Genomic DNA, 17,892 nt, shown 5'->3' with positions numbered 1-17,892 from the left:
GAGATAGAGAAAGAGAGAGGGGAAGGAGGAGAAAACTCTTTAATTTTGGAAAAAAAATTTTGATTCCAATTATAATAAGAGAGTGACATGTGGTACATTTTGGTTGTAAAATTAGTAATACTAGGGTATGTTCCCGTGTCTTGCACGGGGTAATACATAAAATTATATAAATTTTTTTATTAAAATTTAAATAAAAAATATATATAGTAATTATTATTATAAATATTGTATAATTTAAAAATATTAAAAATAATTAATATTTATTTTAATCAATTTGGATTGGTTGAATGATTATTTCATTTGTCTGCTTAAATAAGTATTTGGAGTTCGAATCTCACCCTTAATAAATAGAGCATCAATATGTGGTGGATTAATCCTAGACTTGTCGAGTTAGAAAATCCATAGAGAAAAATTGTATTTGTCTTTAAAATAGATTAATTTTTCATTAATAAAAGTACTTATGGACTTTTGTCTTTGTTGAAATTTACTTAGGGCAATTTTATTTGTTGGTATCGTATCCATTCTTAAAGTCAAAACAATATGATCAACATTGTTACTTGTTAAAATTTCACATTTTATAAAATAATTTTTAAATTTTCAAATTCATAAATTTATGTCATTACAAAAGTTATTAGATCGATTAATATTTCTTGATAACATAGTGTACCGAAACACCATTGTTGAGTATTAGTTAGTGTGAAGAGAAACCAATAATAACTTTTGTTATTCAATATATAATTTATTCTATTAAAAAATAAATTAATATTTCCTAAATTTATAAATACATTTTTTTCTAATTTCTTACACCATTTTATTTGACAATATTTATCATTAAAAAATAGCAAATGACCATACTATCCTACAATATATATATGATGTGCAAAATAATTTCTTGTCTTGAAATTAATTCTGGTTAATGAGATAAAATTTAAAATATTTTTTATTTTCTTACTCAAATTTAAATTTAAATTTAGAATTGATTAATGACTCATTTTTTTAATTTTAATAAAAAAATAAATTGGTTAGATGTAAAATATTTAGCATTTAAAAATTTCAATCATTTAAATTTTAATTACCAAGAATTGGATTAAAAATTAATTATAAACTTAATAATCGATATAAAAATATATATTATATTAGTACGTAAATAATAATATCCAATGTAAATTATTTATTTTTTTGACAGAACTAATGTATAATCTATTGAGAATTGATTCATTATCCAAAATTTTTTCATAAACTTTGTAATATATAAAAATAGTGATCTTATTTGTTATTATTATTTAAATAATTTTTTATAATTTTTTAATTAGGTAATTAACTTAATTAATAACCTTTATTATTGCTTTTATACTAAAAAAGTATCAGTTTATACTATTTACATATTTTTCACTACTAATAAATAAATAAATATTTGCACTATTATATTTATGGTCCTAAATGATGACTTAAGTTACTTATTTTGTATGTTAATTTATTAAATATTAAGATAAAAAAATTCTTCAATAAATTATATAAATAGTCATTACAGAAAAAAAATTATATATCATATATAATAATCCTTGATATATATAGTGTCATGTATATATTAAAATTATCTATTTTAATTACGTGAGTTATTATTGTTATTTTTACTTTTTTGTTACATTAAAAAATAATATGTAAAACTAAAAAAGAGATAATTAATTTTTTTAGTTTGAATTAAAAAAATGTCTTGTAAATATATTTAACTTTTACATATACTAAGTGTTATAATATTAAATAGTATAATATTTGCTATAACAATGACTCAAAATATTGCCAATGAGTTATAGCTCAAATGCCATAGTCTCCCCATACTTAATTAAGAGGTTGCGAATTCGAGTCTCCTATCTTTGGTAAAAAAAAAAAAAGACTCAAAATATTAATCCAAGATATATTTGGACCTAGTAAGACCTCAATACAAGCAAGATCAACTAAAATCCATTGTTAGGGTCCCAAATCCGACTTAAGTTCATTACCTTAAAGGCCCAGTGCAGATGAAGTCCACGCGTCCCCTCTTAAATTGACTCAGATTGGATCTCCGTTGCTAGTTAGATATGGTAATGAGTACTCAGAATAGCATGAGAATCCCCCTTCCCATCCCTCACTCCTATTTTAAAAAAATGCCCACGTTCCTTCTCCGTCATTGTAAGTTCTTGTTTAATTATCCCTTAGAGAATGCAGATCTCTTCGGAAAACTTTTGAAAAAAAATTAACACAAAAAGACATAATATAATAATCATAAAATAATCAGTTCAATATAATTCAACACAATTTATAATATATTCGTTATAAAAAATAACATTTCAAAAGGAGAAAACATAAAAACATATTCCAACATAATAACATAACATAATTTTTTGGAACGATACTGAGCGACATAGTGACGGACTTGAGAGGTAGAGAAAGTGGGTTAGAGAGAGAGAGGATTGAGGCTGAGAATGAGTCTGAAAGAAAAAGGAAGAATTCGAATTGGAGGCAGAATTAGGGTTACTAAATTCAACAAATGAATTTATGTATATATAAATTAGGATAAATTAATAATTTTATTCCATGGCGCGGGTACTTATGTCTGTGTCCCCATTAGGGGTGGCAAACAGGAAAGCCCGCCCTGTCTCGCCAAAAGCCCGCGATCTAGTGGACTAGCCTTCTCCGCCCCACCTAGTAAGGCGGTTTTAAATTTCTCCCCGCCCCACCTAATGGTAGGCTGGCGAATTGGCGGGTTCTCTTTTTTTTTAATAAATCATTAAATATTAAACAATATATATAATTTCACAATAATTTCAATAAACTTATAATTTCTAAAAATATAAAAAAATTATAATTATAAATACGTAATAAACATAATTATAAACCAAACTTTTTGAAACAAAATAATAAAATCAATATTGTCCAAAGCAAAACAAATATTATCCAAAATATATAATTAATCATCTTCAAGTTTATAATCAATCAAACATTAAAGCATAATCCAAAATATAACTTAGAACATCTTCAATTATCATCTTCATCCTCTTGTAGATTAATAACATCATAGAAATTTGTAAAAAATATGGTCTTGACAAAATAAAAGCTTGGCCTAGCGGAAAAACCTGCACCGTCCCACCGAAGCCCGCCAAAGCTCATGGATTAGGCGGTGCGGGGTAGACGAGCTTTTTAAGTTTGGCAGACCAACCCTCCTTTTTTGTCGGGTTATGCGGGCCAGCCCGACGGATTTTGGCCTGTTTGCCACCCCAAGTCCCCATCCATTTTCGGATGGCAGGTCATGAGGATTTCACGAGTCCCCATCTAACCCCAAAATACGAGTAATTCCTGCAAATACTTTTTTTGGCTGTTTTTGTGATCATCCATATTGCTAGCATTCATTGGTTTGTGATGTGGAGCTATTCTAGCCACTCAATAAATTCTCAGATAATCAAAGTTTAGGTTATATCATTTGTAACAGCCCAGACCACCCGCTAGCACGATATTGTCCGCTTTGGCACACAATGCCTCACGGTTTTGCCTTTGACGATAGGGATGCTAGCCGAAGCCCCCCACACTCACTCGTCAAAACGTGTCATGCTAGGGAGAGGTATCCACACCCTTATAAGGCATGCTTCGTTCCCCTCCCCAACCGATGTGGGCCTTACAATCCACCCCCCTAAGGGAGTCCAGCGCCCTCGCTAGCACATCGATCCGGGTTCTGGCTCTGATACCATAATGTAACACCCTACCATACAGAGTCTTATGCTTAAGTCATAATTCAGAGATGGCAAGGTATTACGACCTCTAAAATAAAAATTTAGTACATATAGTAATGTGAATAATAATTATAACTAGGAGCCTTTGAAGAAAAGGGGGTACAACAAAAATCGTAACTCAAAAAACGCAACACTCCGATCGATAATGTAACAAACAAGGATAAATTAACGCGAGATTATATATATACAAAAGAGTGCCAAAAACGGGAATATCAAAACTCAAATCCGGATGCGAAGATAACCGGTCCGAGCATAGCAATATATACATATAATAAAATAAGGAAACCCCAAGGAAACCTAAAAGGACACAAATACAGAAAACCTATTCTCCAAAAATCCCTTCTAAGAGGAGTCATCACAGTTTGTATTATTCAATCGAGATAAAAGTATTTAAGAGAAATCATAAAATCAAAACAGAGTCTCGAGAACAAAGGATCTTCGCTAATCCAGAAGTCTCCAGCATGCTTCAGCGAGAAACCTCACGTCCTGCATCTGAAAACCACAAAATCCGCATGGGTGAGAACCAGAGGTTCCCAGCATGGTAACAGCTTCCACATATATAATATATAATAAAAGAGGAAAGTCGAAGGCAATCCTAGAACTTCCTCCAGATAAAATCAAAGCTTATAAACAAGCTAAAGCATAAAGGGCATCTGACTAAAGATCCTTCAATCTAACTAATACTTCCCTTTCCAATTCTTTCAGACCTCCCAACCACCAGCAGGAGTATAATGTAGCAAACACAGCTAAATCAAACAAGAGATATACAAATAGGAAAAGATAAGGCATTTAGACAAATAGCAAGTAATATGCAGTCAAAAAGGCAATCTCAATCAATTCACATAGTATGCATATGATGAATGCCTGTTCCTAATGGCTGATGATATCATCTGTCGGTTATAGAGCCAACCCGACAAGTCCTGGTAGCTAACCATTGGACTGTCCCTCTGTCGTGTCTCCCCAACTCGAGTTATACTCAATATAAACTTGATCATAATCATGATCCATATCCATCACCCTCACTGGTGAATATTTATGGGGGTGAGCTCATCTAGGGCTTTCACAGTGCCCGGCCACCCTGACAACATAGGGTCAAAAGAGTTTCGAGTCTCAACCTGGAGCACGTGGTGGCTAGCCACTGCTTTCTCCCAGGAAAACTCTCATCTCCGATAGTGGAAGTGCAACATTCACAATTCATTCGACAGCATATATGCATTTATTCTTAGCCATAATCATGGCTCCGCCGTAACACGGCAATAATCTAGCCATCCAGCTCACGGTTAAATCCATAACCAGCCAATTCATTAACAATCACGACCTTTCGGCCCATGGCATAACAAGCACTTCCACTGCCATCCTCCGCATCTCACATAATCATCTTTGATCCTCATTGATCATTTATTTTTCCCTTGCTTCACTCGCAAGTTACCACATCCCCTAGCTCCTTTTCTCATTTCTAGGCATATCATAATGATTTAAGACATAAGTGGTGAGATCGGAGGCTTAGAAGTATGAAATTTGGCTTTTAAAACTCAAAAATCAACCTTGGGATGAAAACAGGGCCACGCGTACGTGCACTCAACGCGCACGCGTGGATGGCCACAAAACTCATCGACGAGCAAGCGTCATACACGCGGACGTGCGGGTACATTTGTGCCCCAGGCACAAAACTGGCACAACTCTGGCACAACTCTCTGGAAAAAGGCTGGGCATTTGGTGCAGCGCATCGACGCGCCCGCGCACACCACGCGCACGCTTGGATGGTACCTTCTTGAAGAACGACGCGCACGCGCCAAGTGCGCCTACGCGTGGGGAGTTACTCTGCTAAAAATTTTCTAAGTTAAAAGCTGCAGAATTCACAGATTCAACCCCCAATCTTCCGATGGACATAACTTTTTCATTTTTAATCATTTTTCGCCCGTTCTTCGAACGACATGGACATCCCGGATCCAATTTCATTTCTAAACAAGTTTGGTATAAAATGGGGATCCGTAGTCCAAGTTATGTCCCGTCAAAGTATGCCCAAAAATCATATTTTCATACAAAACCACAAGGTGCCATTTTCAAAACAAGCCATTTCCAACTCTTTTCAAAATCAACCAAAATATGCCAATTTCAACCCTTTTTGAAATCAATCAAAATGTACCAAAATCAACATCAAGTCATCCTCAACTCACACATTGACACTTTACCAAAATTTCCAAAACCACCATCCAACCATTTTATCACTTCTCAATCAAATGGCTAAAGGACAAACACAATATCATGTCATACATCCTTCTTCATCTTAATTTCCAATAATACCATTTCCAATCAACCATCATTATACATAATCATCATCATACTCACCATCAACATGGTACCACCCACCAAGTCAACCTCAATCATTCATCAAGCATATATCACAACATGCATTTTCTCATATATCACACAATCAAGGCATCAATATTCATAATCACATATATGATCACATCATATATCTCAACCATTCAACAACATCATCAATTCAATGCCTATCTTAGGGCCTCTAGCCTAAGTATTTCCTACCACATTACATATTAGATACGAGAAACCGAGACCATACCTTAGCCGATTTCCCAAGCTCAACCGGAGCACTTCCAAATCACTTGTCCACAAGTTTTCTAGGTCTCAACACCTTTAAGAACAGATTTTTACCACCAAAAATCCCTTTTTAAGCTTTCCAAGGTCTCAATCAAGCCCCAATATTCACATATACACAACCTAAGCCACAATCATCATACCCATACACAACATCTCAATACCCAAACATCATAGAACAACAAAATTATACTAGGGTTGAGAATCTTACCATACCTAAGGTCCAAGGAGACAAGATTAACCTTCTCCTTCAAGAGAGTTGGGTCCTATAACATCAAAGAGCCCAAAATCTCAATATTTTTGCTCATGAAACTCGAAAACAAGGCTGGAAATTCGAAGAGCAAAACGTGACTTACCTCAAGATTAGTTGTATGGATTTTGTAGAGCTCTCCGCGATGAACACGTGGCCATAAACGGTGCAACGATCGGAGCTCTAGATCAAAAGTTATGGTGGTTTGAAGATCAAATGAGAGTAAGAACTTGAGAGAGTGTTCTTCCCTCCATGGCCTCCATTTTCAGCGTGTGAGTGTCTCAAATGAGGAGAGAGAGTGCTAAAAACTAGGGTTTTGGTTTAGTTTAGTTGGGCCAAGGGCCCATTTTGGGTCCGGTTGGCCCGGTTTGGCCCGTTCGGTCCAATCTTGGTCCGATTTCTATAAAATTGGTATCGAAATTCTCGTCTCAATCTCCTCTATCATATTAAGCCATAAAAATAACATTTTTGGCTTTCTAGAATAAATTCTCATTTATGGGTTAATTAACCATTAATTAACCGGGTCTTACATCATTTTTATGCAGTCACATGTATCCTTGTTATAACAATATTAATAGAAGATAAATAGATAAACACTAAACTATTGTTTAAATATAAGATAAAAAATAAGAGAATAGAAAATAGAAAGAAAGAAAATGAGAGGAAACAAAATGAAAAGAAAAGTATATTTTTGTGTGTGTGTTTAGATAAAGAAAAAATGAATGAAAAGAAAATAGAGGAAAAATTTCTTTTGTTTGGATGGAAGAAAAAGTAAGAGAAAAAATTATAATAGAGTAAAATTATATTAATATTTTTATATATTATATATAAATTATAATTCAAATAGTAACTCTGTATTTTAACCCATGTTTGCACTTCTGCATAAGTTTTCTTTGCAACTTTGAAGAGAAAAAATTTACATGAGCTCCACATACATTTTTATCTTTTTCATTCAATTTTTTTGTTGATCCAAACAATAAAAAATTAATTTTTCATCTATTTTTTTCTCCAACATTTTATTTTCCTACAAATTTTTTTAATCCAAACAATATATAAATAAGTCACATTTTTTCATATATATATATATATATATATATATATATATATATATATAACAATAACTAATATCACATGTTAGGTTAATTTATGTTGATAAACCAAAGCCACCTCAAAATTATCTAAATCCCCCAAACCTAAAAACGTTACCTAGTTATCTCCATTTACATTTCTATATAAATCGAATTTAATAAATTCGAATTAGGGTAATAAGTATAGGATTCGAATTACTTGACGTTGTGATTCGAAAGTAAATTGAATTCAATGAATTCGAATTATGTCATCCCCTACTAAATTGAATCTATAAATTTCGATTTATATGGTCCATGCTAAATCGAAGCAATAAGGTTCGATTTATACTCACTTAATAGCAATCCAGCTCATTGTAAATCGAATCTCCTTCGTTTGATTTAGTAGCATAGATAGCATCCAAGTAATTCAAATCTTATAGATTCGATTTACTACGAAAACACATAATTCGAACTCCATAAATTTGATTTATATAGATATGTAAATTGAGACATGCGCGCAATTTTTTTTGCTTTGGCAGATATACGTAAAATTGGTTTGCAGATGGTTTATAAAGGTGATTTACTCTACATATTATAATTTGTGAAATCATAATATTTTGAGAAGTGATGTATAGACAACTTAAATGTTGATAAGTCTGAAAAATTTTAGAAAAAAATAAAAATATAAAAAAATTACATGTTGATCCATAAATTTTTTTTTTTTTAAAATTTGTTCATAGTCTATGATTAATAACTTTAAAATTATATATATATTTTTTATTTTTATTTTATAGAGACTTATAATTTTGTTATCGGCGATGTTAGTGGTTATAGAGAGATTTTTACCTTTAAATAAATTATAGAAAAATTAAAAACAAAACTGGTTGCTATTTTTCTGACAATTCATTTAGTTTTTAGTTTAAATTAAAATTAAATTATATATTCAATTTATATTTATTTGTTTATCCTAATGATTGTATATAATAGATAATATATTTAAGCATGTTTTAAAAGAAAATTAAATTTTATATAATTGAAAGTTAACTATGAAATTGAAGCTAAGATGAAGTGAAATACAATAAACATATGAGGAGTGGAATTAAAATAAATAATAAAAAATAAGGTAATAAAATAATTAAAAAAGTAAACAAAAAAAAAGTAGAAAAATAATGCATGTAGTTGATAAAAATACACTGTAAAAAAATTAGTATAATCAATGAATATAAAAGATGAAAGACAAAAATTAAGATATATTTTTGTTAAAAAATTCAAGAAAAACATTGTGAAGAAGAACCTATTAATCAAGTTTTATGAAAATATTATAAAAAATTTAAAATGTTAGTAAATAAAATAGTAACTCCTTTAAGAATTATTAATCAAAATACATAAAAATACATTCTAATTTCTAGATATAAAAAATAATAAGAAAATAATTCAAATTAAATTTATTTATTTTATTTATTTGTTTATTATTTATTAAATAATTTAATATTTATTTAATTTTGATCAAATCAAATAATATAATTAATTGGTTATAATTAATGTTATTCACCCTAATGGTTTAATTGAAACATATTGAAACTCTAAAGGTAAAATTAAAACTAAATGTTAAGGATAAAACAAAAATAAAATTTTATTTGCTATCTTGAAATTTTTTTTAATAAAAATTTTATTTATACATCTTTAAAATGCATCATTTTAATACAATGATATTTTTATTAAAAATAAAAATTATGATAAATATCTTATATATTTGTTAATAAATTATATACAAATATTTTTTGAAGTATATCATTTTTATTATAAAAAATAACTTAAATACTTTTAAATGTGATTATGATAATTCATTAAGTATTATATTTTTTTTACTAATTTATATTTAATAATTTATCGCTAACTTTTAATTATAGTAAAAATGTAAGATATGATGCCAAAAAAAAAGAAGCTAAAGTGACATATTACTAACAAAAAGATATATATTTTTTTATTTTTTAGATACATTTCTATTTTTTTAGATATATACATTTTAATTTATATAAATCAATGACAATTAAATGTATAAAAAAATTATAATTAATAAAAAAAATAAAATTTAAGATAAACATGTCCTGAATAAATTGAAATAAAATAAAGACTTTTAATTATGATCATTAATTATAACTACATATATTTTCTTCAAGATTTATACTTCAAAAATTCAGTATATTAATATTTTGTATTTTTATTTTTTAATTTTAGACTATCACAAACATTAGTTACTTTCCAATAATAACAATGCTTTTAAAAAAATAAACATAATTAAATGATCTTAAAATTATATAATAATTTTTAAAATAATAATAAAATATACATTTACTTAAAATATAATATTTGTATAGTAATTAAAATTTAATTGCCAATATAAAAGTAACATGTAATATCATTTCGTAATCAAATAAGTATTTAATTAAAGAATTTAATATATATATATATATATATATATATGACAAAATAAATAAAAATTTGAGTTTAACCATAATTATATAAATTGTAACTGATTTGATTTAATAATTTAAAAAAAATTGAATAACCCTTTTTAGAAATATGGCAAATAATATAGATTGAAGATGAAAAAAATATAATTAAATTATATAATATAATATAATATTCCTAAAAATTTATTTTATAGCAGATCTAATATCAAGATATTTATCATTACATGTGGTATAATCTAATTTTACAATTATTTAAACGTTGTTTTTATAAAAAATCGCGTTATTTATTTTGAAAAAAATATTTACTCATTATTATAATTTAAATAGAATATAAAATAGATATTAAACCAATTATTTCTTTTAATAATTATCCAGTTACAAATATCCATCAAGGGCATGAGATTTAAGAGTATATAAAGTAAATATAATACTTACAACTTTTACACTACTACGATAAGGTGATTATCACAAGTCTTTTTAGCATAAATTAAATAGAACAACATATAATAATAAAGAAACAATCAAATCCAAAAAAATTATAGAACACCTGTCATACACTACGACGGTTAGTATTGAGAAATCTTTAACCATTTATTTTTTTATTGAATAAATTACCATTTGTACGCATAAAAGATACAGATGCTGACAAATATACCCATATAAGAATAAAACGACAATTATACCTACGGAAGATTGCTTCCGTGTGCCAAGAGTACCCAGACATTAATTACACAATTGGTCCGTTAGGGTATTCTTGGCACACGGAAGCTATCTTCTGTGGGTACAATTGTCGTTTTATTCTTATATAGGTATATTTGTCAACGTTTGTATCTTTCATGGATACAAAGGATAATTTATTCTTTTTTTTATTAGCTATCTTTTTATTTACTCTTCACTTCATCTACGAATATGTTATGGACTAAACCTATGTTTCAACCTTTCAAAATCTCATATATTCTTGCCAAATACAATATTATTATGCCTTTTTTTTATAGAAACCATTGAATGGAAGAACCGTTAGTAAAAAGATGAAGTTCTCTTATAATATGTATGATTTTTTATGATAATAAAATAAAAATAAAAAGCATAAAATAATATTGTGTATATTTACGTTAATTTTAATCTTTTTTAATAACCAGATTTGTCATAATGTAACTGATGAACAATGACAGTTAATACGGATTGAATATGTTTTGAGTATGCTATACATTTTATGATTTTGTAAGGAATAATATTAATTTTAATTGATATATTTATTATTGGGTATTAAAAATAAAAAAGTATTTGTATTGTTAGCATTTTTCAAACCTTCCTCAACTCTGATCGTGATTAGGCCTAAAAGATCACCTACCTCATTGGACATAAATGTAATCCAATCAATTTTCATCTAATAGTACTATACATTCGCGTAATCATAGGAGAATCACATTCGCATAATTATAGGAGAATCAACTTTAGCGAGATAACAATATGGTATTTAGTTACCACATGAGTATTTTTATATATAGAATTATCAATCAATTATATATGGCTTCTGATGAAAATAATATATTCAACATGGATATTGTTTGTTAGGTAAAAGATAACAGATTGATAAAGAAAATTAATTACAATAATGGGTATATTCATTTTAAAAAATATTTTTTATATAATACTATAAAAAATATTATGGTCACCCTGAATTACTATAGGTTTAACTTCCATCGACAGCGGTAGAATACCTAAATTGAGACATTTTTAGACTATAATATTTGTTAAACAAACAATTAATGAAACACTTATTGTGACGAAGATGGATAAGGATGATGGATGCCCATTTATGAGGGCACATTTTCCCTATGTTGAAAGAAATAAATGAAGTTTGAAATGTAAACTTTGTGTGCCTATAAATACATGTACGAGGCAAAGAAGGGATACACACAAGCAATAAACAATTCCTTCTCTCTTTTATGTTGCAATACTTCTCTCTCTTTATATTTGTTACCTCTTCTTTATTTATTTATTTAGTTATATATATACTACAGCATATAATCTAGTAATATATTAATCATTCTTATTATATTGAAATCGTGGTGAATATTATTACTAGATTTATCTAACTATATTTCTTATTTTATATTACCTCTTTCTTATTTATTTTATATTTATTTTATAACACGTTATCAGCACGAAGCTCTAACGAAATTTTAGGAAGACTTCAGGTAACAAATTTTTATTATGTCGAAACTCTTTCATCTTGAATTTAATTCTTTTGATATATCTGAAAATAATTATTTATCATGGATACTAGATGCTAAAATCCATCTTGATTTAATGGATCTTGAAGATACCATTAAAACTGAAAATAATACATCCCAGAAGGATAAAGCCAAAGCCATATTTTTCCTTCGTCGTCATCTTGAAGAATGATTGAAAAATGAATATCCCACATTAAAAGATCCTGCAGATCTGTAGAAAGACCTTGAAGAAAGGTACAATCATGTGATACTTCCTCAAGCCCGATATGTTAGAAAAAATTTTCTCGACATTCCATGCTTCGAAAGTGCTCCTGCAGCAGCAGTATCGAGAAAACTGATTTAAAAATATTTTGAGCTAATTTCTTGCTTTCTTGTTGTTGAACGCAACAATGAGTTGCTCTTAAGAAATTATGAAATGCGCCCAGATGGCGCCGCCCCATTTCCTAAAGCAAATGCGGCAAATTATAACCCCAGAAGAGGTAAATGGCAAGATTTTGATAACAAGAAAAATTATGGAAGGAAAAGAAATTATGTTCACAAGAAAAGATCTCACCAGAAGTGGGATAAAGAAAGAAACACTGGGCAAAGTATATCAATTGAGGATAAATGCTTCCGTTGTGTGGAAAGGGCCATTGGTCACGTACCTGTCGTACCCCAAGGCACCTAGTTGATCTTTATCAAGCATCCTTGAAAAAGGATGACAAAGAAAAGGAAACAAATTTTGTTTCAAATGATGAAAATTTCACCACTCATTATGATGTATCTAATTTCTTTAAGAATTCTGAAGGAAATATTGGCTATTTGATCAATGATGAAATAGTTTAATATGTGTGTTTATTAAGTATTCATGTGAATAATTTTTACTGTGCATGTACTTTTGCTCATTTTATTATTATTATTTGTTTTTGAAGAAAAATGGCAAGGACATATTCTGAAGATATTTGCCTTGCGGATAGTGCAAGTTCACACACTATTCTTAAAAGTAATATATATTTTACCTATCTTGTGCCAAAAGATGAAATGTTAATACTATTATTGGCTCGGGCAATGTGATAGAAGGCTTTGAAAGAGCTATAATTTTGTTTCCTGAAAGAACAAAATTCATAATAAATAATGCACTATTGTCTACCAAGTCTCGAAGAAACTTGTTGAATTTTAAAGATATTCGTCGAAATAGATATCATATTGAGACTATGAATGAGGGAAATCATGAGTATTATGTATCACAACTCATGATTTACATAAAAAGGTAATATTAGAAAAGTTACTGATGAGCGGATAATTTATACGCTTTTTGGCATTGTTTTTAGTAAATTTTTAGTAGAATCTAGTTACTTTTAGGGATGTTTTCATTAGTTTTTATGTTAAATTCACATTTCTGGACTTTACTATGAGTTTGTGTATTTTTCTGTGATTTCAAGTATTTTCTGGCTGAAATTGAGGGACTTGAGCAAAAATCAGATTCAGAGGTTGAAGAAGGACTGCTGATGCTGTTGGATTCTGACCTCCCTGCACTCAAAGTGGATTTTCTGGAGCTACAGAATTCGAAATGGCGCGTTTCCAATTGCGTTGGAAAGTAGACATTCAGGGCTTTCCATCAATATATAATAGTCCATACTTTGTTTGAGATTAGATGACGCAAAAGGGCGTTGAACGCCAGTTCTACGCTGCTGTCTGGAGTTAAACGCCAGAAACACGTCACAAACCAGAGTTGAACGCCAGAAACACGTTACAACCTGGCGTTCAACTCCAGAAAGAGCCTCTGCACGTGTAACATTCAAGCTCAGCCCAAGCACACACCAAGTGGGCCCCGGAAGTGGATTTATGCATCAATTACTTACTTCTGTAAATTCTAGTAACTAATTTAGTATAAATAGGACTTTTTACTATTGTATTTACATCTTCGGATCATCTTGGGATGCCTAGTTCTTAGATCATGGGGGCTGGCCTCTCGGCCATGCCTGAACCTTTCACTTATGTATTTTTAACGGTAGAGTTTCTACACTCCATAGATTAAGGTGTGGAGCTCTGCTGTTCCTCATAAATTAATGCAAAGTACTACTGTTTTTCTATTCAATTTAACTTATTCCGCTTCTAAGATATTCATTCGCACTTCAACATAAATGTGATGAACATGACAATCATCATTATTCCCTATGAATGCGTGCCTAACAACCACTTCCGTTCTACCTTAGATGGAATGAGTATCTCTTGGATCTCTTAATCAGAATCTTCGTGGTATAAGCTAGATTGATGGCGGCATTCATGAGAATCCGAAAAGTCTAAACCTTGTCTGTGGTATTCCGAGTAGGATTCTGGGATTGAATGACTGTGACGAACTTCAAACTCGCGAGTGCTGGGCGTAGTGACAGACGCAAAAGGAGGGTGAATCCTATTCCAGTATGATCGAGAACCTCAGATGATTAGTCGTGCCGTGACAGAGCATTTGGACCATTTTCACAAGAGGTAGGGATGCAGCCATTGACAAGGGTGATGCCTCCAGACAATTAGCCATGCAGTGACAGCGCATCGGACCATTTTCCAGAGAGGATAAAAAGTAGCCATTGACAACGGTGATGTCCTTACAAAAAGCCAGCCATAGAAAGGAGTAGGATTGATTGGATGAAGACAGCAGGAAAGCAGAAGTTCAGAGGGACGAATGCATCTCTATACGCTTATCTGAAATTCTCACCAATGAATTACATAAGTGTTTCTATCTTTATTTTCTGTTTATTTATTATTAATTTCGAAAACTCCATAACTATTTGATATCCGCCTGACTGAGATTTACAAGGTGACCATAGCTTGCTTCATACCAACAATCTCCGTGGGATCGACCCTTACTCACGTAAGGTTTATTACTTGGACGACCCAGTGCACTTGCTGGTTAGTTGTATCGAAGTTGTGAATGAAAAACGATTTATTAAGACGTGCGTACAGAGTTTTTGGCGCCGTTGCCTGAGATTACAATTTCGTAAACCAAGTTTTTGGCGCCGTTGCCGGGGATTGTTCGAGTTTGGACAACTGACGGTTCATCATGTTGCTCAGATTAGGTAATTTTCTTCTTTTTTTGTTTTCAAAAAAATTTTCAAAAATTTTTCAAAAATCTTTCAAAAATTTCTCATCTGTTTTCGAAAATTATTTCAGAATTTTTAAGAATGAATTCTAGAGTTTCATGAAAAATGTTGAAGCCTGGCTGGCTGTAAAGTCATGCCTAATTCTTTTAGGATAGGGGCTTCCAACCATCAGCATAGAGGCAAGTTAATTGGAATATCAGCTGTTGCATGCCTGATGTATATCCTAAAGCTGACTGGCTATTAAGCCATGTCCTACCCTCAGATTGGAGCTTTAGACTAAGAGTACAAGATTCTTGGAATTCATGTTAAAAATTTTGGAATCCTTATTTTTCTTTTTCACATTAATTTTCGAAAAATCCAAAAAAAAAAATTTAGAAAATCATAAAAATCAAAAAAATATTTCATGTTTCTTGTTTGAGACTTGAGTCAATTTTAAGTTGGGTGTCAATTGCATGTTTTAAAGTTTGCATAAAATTTTCAAAAAATTCATGCATTCATAGTGTTCTTCATGATCTTCAAGTTGTTTTTGGTAAGTCTTCTTGTTTGATCTTGATGTTTTCTTGTTTTGTGTCTTTTCTTGTTTTTCATGTGCATTTTCGCATTCATAGTGTCTGAACATGAAAGATTTCTAAGTTTGGTGTCTTGCATGTTTTCTTTGCATAAAAAATTTTTCAAAAATAAGTTCTTGACATTCAAAGTGTTCTTGGTGTTCATCTTGACATTCATAGCATTCTTGCATGCATTCATTGTTTTGATCCAAAATTTTCATGCATTGCATCTTTTTCATGTTTTTCTCTCTCATCATAAAAATTCAAAAAAAATCAAAAAAATATCTTTCCTTTTTTCTCTCATAAAATTCGAAAATTTGGATTGACTTTTTCAAAAAATTTTAAAATTTAATTGTTTCTTATGAGTCAAATCAAATTTTCAATTTAAAAATCTTATCTTTTTCAAAATCTTTTTCAAAAATCAAATCTTTTTCATTTTTCTTAGTTATTTTCGAAAATTTTAAAAATATTTTTCAAAAATCTTTTTCTTATCTTTATCTCCTAATTTTCGAAAATAACATCATCAATTAATGTTTTGATTCAAAAATTTCAAGTTTGTTACTTACTTGTTAAGAAAGATTCAAACTTTAAGTTCTAGAATCATATCTTGTGATTTTTTGTGAATCAAGTCATTAATTGTGATTTTAAAAATCAAATCTTTTTCAAAACTAATTTCAATCATATCTTTTCAAAAATATCTTTTTTTATCTTATCTTTTTTCAAAATCATATCTTTTTCAAAAATTTGATTTTAAAATATCTTTTCTAACTTCCTATCTTCTTATCTTTTCAAAAATTGATTTTCAAATTTGTTTCAACTAACTAACTAACTTTTTGTTTGTTTCTCATCTTTTTCAAAACTACCTAACTAACTCTCTCTCTCTCTAATTTTCGAAAATATCTCCCTCTTTTTCAAAAATTCTTTTTAATTAACTAATTGTTTCAAAATTTAATTTTAATTTATTTCTTCTTTTAATTTTCGAAAATCACTAACTCTTTTTCAAAAATTATTTTCGAAAACTTCCCCCTCTCATCCTCTTCTAATTATTTATTCATCTACTAACATCTCTCCCTCACTCACCAAAAATCCGAACCCTCTCTCTCTCTGAGTTCAGATTTTCTCTTCTTCTTTTCTTCTACTCACATAAGGGAACCTCTATACTTGGGCAAAAAGGATCCCTATTATTATTTTTCTGTTCCCTCCTTTTTCATATGAGCAGGAGCAAGGACAAGAACATTCTTGTTGAAGCAGATCCAGAACCTGAAAGGACTCTAAAGAGGAAACTAAGAGAAGCTAAATTACAACAATCCAGCAAGCACCTTTCAGAAATTTTCGAACAGGAAGAGGAGATGGCAGCCGAAAATAATAATAATAATGCAAGGAGAATGCTTGGTGACTTCACTGCACCTAATTCCAATTTACATGGAAGAAGCATCTCCATCCCTACCATTGGAGCAAACAATTTTGAGCTGAAACCTCAATTAGTTTCTCTAATGCAGCAGAACTGCAAGTTTCACGGACTTCCATCTGAAGATCCTTTTCAGTTCTTAACTGAATTCTTGCAGATCTGTAATACTGTTAAGACTAATGGAGTAGATCCTGAAGTCTACAGGCTCATGCTTTTCCCTTTTGCTGCGAGAGACAGAGCTAGAATATGGTTGGACTCTCAACCTAAGGATAGCCTGAACTCTTGGGATAAGCTGGTCAAGGCTTTCTTAGCCAAGTTCTTTCCTCCTCAAAAGATGAGTAAGCTTAGAGTGGATGTTCAAACCTTCATACAGAAAGAAGGTGAATCCCTCTATGAAGCTTGGGAGAGATACAAAGGACTAACCAAAAAGTGTCCTTCTGACATGCTT

The 17,892-nt window shown here is 30.3% G+C and overlaps 1 non-coding gene across 1 annotated transcript; it reads right to left on the bottom strand.

Moving 5' to 3' along the window:
- Nucleotides 1-17,784: 17,784 nt before the first annotated feature.
- Nucleotides 17,785-17,892, bottom strand: LOC148565974 (small nucleolar RNA R71). Its single transcript, XR_015884888.1, has one exon. It is a non-coding gene; the product is annotated as a small nucleolar RNA R71 (small nucleolar RNA).

This window comes from Arachis ipaensis, chromosome B5, assembly GCF_059453495.1.
Source record: "Arachis ipaensis isolate K30076 ecotype BB chromosome B5, ASM5945349v1, whole genome shotgun sequence".
NCBI classification, from domain to species: domain Eukaryota; kingdom Viridiplantae; phylum Streptophyta; class Magnoliopsida; order Fabales; family Fabaceae; genus Arachis; species Arachis ipaensis.
This window is presented reverse-complemented; position numbering and strand designations above follow the sequence as displayed.